The sequence below is a fragment of the Gymnoscopelus microlampas genome, assembly GCF_963454915.1.
Source record: "Gymnoscopelus microlampas genome assembly, chromosome: 20".
NCBI classification, from domain to species: Eukaryota; Metazoa; Chordata; class Actinopteri; order Myctophiformes; family Myctophidae; genus Gymnoscopelus; species Gymnoscopelus microlampas.
The window spans coordinates 36,156,983-36,163,658 of NC_139957.1; the positions used below are offsets into that span (position 1 = coordinate 36,156,983).

At 40.9% G+C, this 6,676-nt stretch overlaps 1 long non-coding RNA gene across 1 annotated transcript in view; it reads left to right on the plus strand.

The window, feature by feature from the left end:
• Positions 1-6,676, plus strand: part of LOC311035924 — a 176,266-nt gene that overhangs the window by 141,166 nt on the left and 28,424 nt on the right. The gene's annotated exons all lie outside the window — the stretch shown is intronic.

Genomic DNA, 6,676 nt, shown 5'->3' on the forward strand with positions numbered 1-6,676 from the left:
TAGATTTAATAAATCACCACCAAGATGGGTGACGTTTCGAGCGTCTTCACTCTTTCCTCTTCAGCCGGAAGAGAAAGAGGAAGAGAGGCTCTGTCTCTTCTATTTTAGTATGTGCTTCTGTCCAGCACCTGGGATTTTGTCTTTCGCATATGCACATTTTGTAAACTCCTTTGAGTGAACAGAAATTGATTGGAAATAGAACCATTGTCCTGCATAGCTCAAAGGAGGCTTGTGACAATTACAGCCTAATCATAATAGGGTCTATTGCATAAGTGTTTTGTTCTCATGACTGATTTTCTAAACTTCTAAAGGTATAATTCTAATAACACTGACATGACAGTTGTCTTAACCACTTCCACTTTCCTATTTTGGGCATGTCACTATAAGCGAAAATTGGCAGAAATATCAGATCTACAACCTCACAACGCATCACGACGCAACACGTTGTGAGCTTGTAAATTAGCTATTTTTGCGATTTATCTCTGAGGAATCAGCTATAGAGCTTAAGTGATTAAGGACCATACCAGCAGTGTCTGGCATGTAGCCTAACTGAATACAACTCACAGTTTATACTTGACATTACCACTGGCCATTTTGTTTGATTTCCGATTAAGGTAATTGATTACAATTGATTCCAATTGATTACAATTGATTCCACTTGATTCCACTTCAACACGATGTGTTGTGTCCCTGAGTATCTGCTCCCCGAACGCTTTAATAATAGCACTCACTGCTCCTAATAATTTAGATAGGTAAATGCAGAGGACAAATTTCACTTTTGACAAAAATACCCCAAATTTATATTTATCATTATTCCTAACATAATAATGATAATTTATGTTTCTTCAAAAATAGCGGAATTAACTGATCTGCAAGCTCACAAGGGTCTGCAGCCAGAGGCTATGGGTATTTGGGGATCCTTTGGCATGGAAGCGTTTGGAAACCCATGGTCTGCTAGATCACTTTGTTGTCCCCTCCTGATAATTCTGGTTTTAACAAGAAACAAGGGAACTGGCATATATGCTCACCTCACAAGTCTTCAGAGCACGATGGGTGCCACTGCCAACCCAAAAGACACAAAGACAAATGAAGTTGTCAGCACTCACAAATAAGTACGTAACTCTTTTAATATGGCACAGCAGCAGAAGGAAACAGCCCTAGACCTTCCTCAGAGTTTCCGAGACATATGTGGGTGTGAAGTCTGGTTTTAGGACATGGCTATCACGTCTATCTCATGCACATCACGCCCCAAAAGTGTGATCTTGCTAGGTCCCATTGATAGGCTTTTTAAGGTTTGGGATCTCGCTCTTACTGCATATCTAACTAACATATATATGAAGTATGTACACTTTGGCTTGACTAGGTCTAGGTTATGTTTGTTAGCTTTGCTGATTTGTAAATTTGCTACTGTCCCCCGGTAATGAATAGGCTGTTTATTCTTCTTCTTCTAAATTAATTTTGTATTCAGTTTTCTTAAGTTCGACCATTTATTTTTATTTTTAATTTTGTGTGTGTGTGTGTGTGTGTGTGTGTGTGTGTGTGTGTGTGTGTGTGTGTGTGTGTGTGTGTGTGTGTGTGTGTGTGTGTGTGTGTGTGTGTGTGTGTGTGTGTGTGTGTGTGTGTGTGTGTGTGTGTGTGTGTGTGTGTGGGGGGGGGGGGGGGGGGGGGGCTACATTAAGGTCCCAAAAGGTCCCAAAAGTCTGTGCACGGCCCTGGATAATAACATGTATTGACAGTGTTTTTTTCCTTTAATTGGCTCTGTGGGAGATGTTACTTTATTCAAAAGGGGCCAAAGACCCAAATGATAGAGTGAGGAAGGCTCTGTTATCCACAGTATCTTCCTGCCACCAGTGATTCATAAAGGAAGACCCCCTAGGAGACATTTTGCTTCACATATGAGAATACTCCAGAACCTTGGAAGATGTGCAGATGACACTTGGAGAGAGATTAATCGCATTTGGATAGCAACAAAGGATCCCAGCAGCACACATACCACATATTCTCACGTAGTAAAGTTACTGGTGTCTTCAGCAGCCGCTCTAAGCGCCTCCATCACTGGTTTTTGATATAGCTGTCATACAATATTTTCTGTTTGAATAGACCAATGATTTTCAACCTTTTTAATTTTAAGGATCCCCAGTTTGATATGCACGAGGCCACTGATCCCCATTGTATACCTTTTTTTCATTTTTTTTATCTCTGGGACCCCAATCTACACTGTTAAAAAAAATCACACCCTGTGTGAAGGTAGCGGCGCCTTTGATACATTTTGTCATCGATATGTGTTTATAATGTGTTTATAGCCATGTGTCATGTGAAGCTTGACCAATCACTTTGTTGACGGGTCTGACCAATCAGAACGTTGACGGTGAACACGGACAAAGTCAGGCTAGCGCCGCTAAAAATCACACCCTGTGTGAAGAGAGTGGTGCCTTTGATGAGCCCCGTATTGTCATCACCCGTGTTGTCATCAATGTTTGTTTATTGGACAGACATACATACGGACGGACACACGGACAAAGTCAGATATAGGAGTGGTTGGCACCACTCAAAAATCACCGTTGATTTCAGTCTGAGAGTGTACAAATTCAACCAAATATCAGAGAAGCTGTTAGTTAGCCAAGATAGCCTGCAAAAATGTCTACAAGGTTTTTAAATGGATTAGCACCAACCTTTGTGGAAAGCTTGCCATAACTGATCACCTTTTAACGCTTACTGACCAAAGCATGGTAGTTGGCGTGGCTTGCCACAAACAGGCACATCATTTCTGAACAGATTAACATAACAATACTTAGAAAAAAGGTTTATCAAACTGGACCCATGTAGATGGATTAACTGGTCACATGCATCATGAAGTTCTTTTGGCCAAAAGGGGGATGTTGGCGGCTTGGCGCCAGAAGCACTGTAACACCTTATAGACAAACTAACACCTTGGTGGAGGTCTGTGCTCTGAGCACATTTTCAAGTTATTATCCTTTATTCAAATTGGCTCAAGGGCCGGCCCAGTGGACCACGTCCACGTCACTCTGACTCAGACATTTTTTGTTATTTGTATTAACCAACCCCCATAGAAGAAAGAAAGGGTGAAAACGAAAACAAGGTCATAACACGTCGGCTTGTAGATCAGCTATTTTCTTTATTATTTTTTTTATTGTTTGAAAATGTTATGTATGACATAATGACATGCCCAAAATAGGGACGGCAGTTTGAGCGTTTTTAGATTTTCCTCTCTTTTCCAACTGGCCCCCCTGACGGACCCCCACTTTGAAAACCTGTATCCTAGCCAAAATAAAATGTTCGAACTGCCACTGCTTCAGTGTTCAGTGCAACTGATTTTCTACACCTCTGCTCCTCTCATGTTGTTTTTGTCACTTTGTGTTGCTCTTCCTCTCTCTCTCTCTCTCTCTCTCTCTCTCTCTTCTCTCTCTCTCTCTTCTCTCTCTCTCTCTCTCCCCCTCTTACAGACATTTAGTGAGAAGTTGTTTTCCTTCGATATTTTCTCCAGAGCATGGCAATAGCAGTGCCCAGCCCATTACTGGAGCCAGTTTTGTTTTGTTCTGCTGCGATGTGCTCCCATCTGGTTTCCAGTGAAAATGCATCACTCCATTAACATTGCCTGTGATCTAGAGGATGCTTTAATCTAAGACTATAAACTCCACTTAATTACATCCTCCAAAAGACCTCTATTAGTATAACGCAATCAAACAGGGAGCACATCCATTTTGGCACGTCAAACACGCGAAAGTGGCTCTCGAAAATGTTTGCTTTCGTCTCACAATCAAATCTTAGAATCATATTCTGTAGATCTCTCGCATAGGTTTGGATCCAGTACTTGTGTTTTTTTGTGGGGAGAAAAATAAGATGCGTTGTTAATGGGGAAGGGATGCACTCTCTGAACAGCAAAAAAAGACTATAACAAGTGAGTTGAGGGAACTCTAAACAGACTCTCTGTGTGGCACGCTGATGACTTTATGCTTGACCTTTCATGCTTTTCACTCTATTACCTCCAGTCAAATCCATAATCAACGTCTGCGTGGATGGTGCCAGTTTAACTCGGTCTTGATGTATTTTTTTTTTTATGATTAACCCATTAAGAACGGGAACGCATCTGTGTCACTTTAGTTTCTTTGGCTATTTTTTTAAAGAAAGTCATGAAAATATGTGCAAATCTTTGAATATATATATACATTTTTAACTCAAATCTTTGCTTCTGGGGGTCCCTGGAACAAAATATTTTCAGATGGGGGTCTGCGGCCAAATACATATCATTTTGGGGGTCCTTGACATGAAAAGGTTTGAGAACCACTATATATAGCAACATGAGTTTAAAAAAAGAAGACATTTGTAGAATCCCCCAGAAGCAAAGACTTGAGTTAAAAATGTGCGCTTAAAAAAAAAATATATATATATTCAAAGATTTGCCCAAAAAATCTATTAAAAAATAGCAGATCTACAAGCTCATATCGCGGCCCTCTGTGCCGCGCTATGAGCTTGTATATCTGCTATTTTTGAATAGCCAAAGAAATCTAAAAATGACACAGATGCATTCCCGGTCTTAATGGTTTAAAACCTTCAAAAGCGAGCAGGATGGTCTGGTTTAAATCTTTATACAAAGACATTATTATGAAACACAATGCCAGGCAAGAGCTTTTTGCCATGGTGTCATGATAAAAGATTCGGCCTGGAAACAACTGAGGTAATGTTGCAGACAGTGCATTTTGACATAATCCGTCCATAACTGAACAGATTTTTTTTAGGCCTAGCATTTGTAAACTTGAATGACACAACTGGCTGTGTAGCTACCAGAGAAGGTACACCAGAACATCAAAGATTAAATCCCCATAACAATCTGTCTCCTTCCTTTCAAAGTGGCAGACATTTGGGTGTCACATCTGGGTGGCCCAGAACACATACATAATCTCTATTAAAAAGCACTGGGTCATGCATGTGCATGTGAGCCTAACTCTTGTGTGGACAAGGACAATTGTCCTCACAATGTCTATTTCTCAAACTCTACTATACTTGGGTGTGAGCATTTGGCCCTCACAAGTATAGTAATTGAAGTCCGCGCACGCACGCACGCACGCACGCACGCACGCACGCACGCACGCACGCACGCACGCACGCACGCACGCACTCACGCACGCACGCACGCACAGGTGACAAATTAAAGGAATAGTGACTCTGAAAGTGGGTACGTTGTTGGGGCACAGATGGCAGTAGCTTCAGACAGACTGCTCAACTGGCTAGTGTTTCAACAGTAGCAGTGACTAAAGTGACACCTTGTCTGCTTGTTGTTAACTAGTTGTACGAACTCTTGTTTTATTAATGTATTGTTTTATTGGATCTTGTTTAGTCGATACACTTATTTGTTTTAGCTCTTGCTCATTTGATTGTGCTTTTTGTATCATCGGTTTAAGAAAGTAGGTAGCTGATATATTGCACTTTTACCTTAGGGCTAGGTATGTTCTTAGTTGCTTGTTTTAGCAGAAAATGCACGTAGGACTTCTGGTGATTAGTAGTTTCGTTCCCTACCTGTTGTTGTTGTTGCTGTTGTTGTTGTTGATGTTGAAAGCACTTATTGTAAGTCGCTTTGGATAAAAGCGTCTGCTAAATGACTGTGATGTAATGTAATGTAACATCTGCATTGAGATCCATGGGAAAGACATCAGTAAACAGGGTCGGAAATTGTGGTCGAAACCCACATTCAATGACCCTGACGCTCGTGCATTAATAGTGTGATATGTAAGGAAATACAGAAGAGCAACTCTTCCTCATGTGACTGAGAACGTCAATGCAGGATGTGATCATCAGACTGTGTCAGCAAGAATACAGGCCATGGACAGCTACATTCAGAGGGACGTTATGATAGTAGAGTTGTAATGTAAACTCCTCAGAAGAGAGTTCAGTTGTGTAAAAAAAAACATATAGGCACATAGATGTGGAAAACAGTGTTATGGTCAGATGAGGATGGTCTTCTTTCACCATTGTTTATTCAGATCACCACTAGCTACTACTGTTTGTAGGTATAGCAGCTACTCTAACTGGGGTCCACACACATTACATTATTCTCCACAAGTGCATGACGTACACCAAGAGAACTGTACAGGCCTGAATACCTAAATCAGGGGTCTTCAACAGGGGGTCCGGGACCCCTAGGGGGTCCTCAGAGTTACTACAGGGGGTCCGAATCTCTGTGTGATATGATTTTTTTTTTTACATTAAAGGGGAAATCCACCCATTTTCAATATTTAACTATGTCATTAATATAGCATAAAGGAGTTGTGTGGAAATAAGAAAAAAGTTCCCCCCTTTTCTTTTTGCCTTGAACTGGAGGATTGATTGTGAGTTTAACATTGTAAATTACAACGTGATGACTCATCATGTTGTAATTTGCAATGTTAAACCCACAATCAATCCTCCAGTTCAAGGCAACACAGAAAGGGGGGAACGTTTTTCTTATTTCCACACAACTCCTTTATGCTATATTAATGACATAGTTAAATATTGAAAATGGGTGGATTTCCCCTTTAAGCACTTAACCCTAGCATCCCTTTTCCGAGGAGGACTTTAGCCAAAAATAGCAGATCTACAAGCTCACAACACCTCGCGCTGCGAGGCGTTGTGAGCTTGTAGATCGGCTATTTTTGGCAAAGAGTTATAGGTGTAGAGGGAA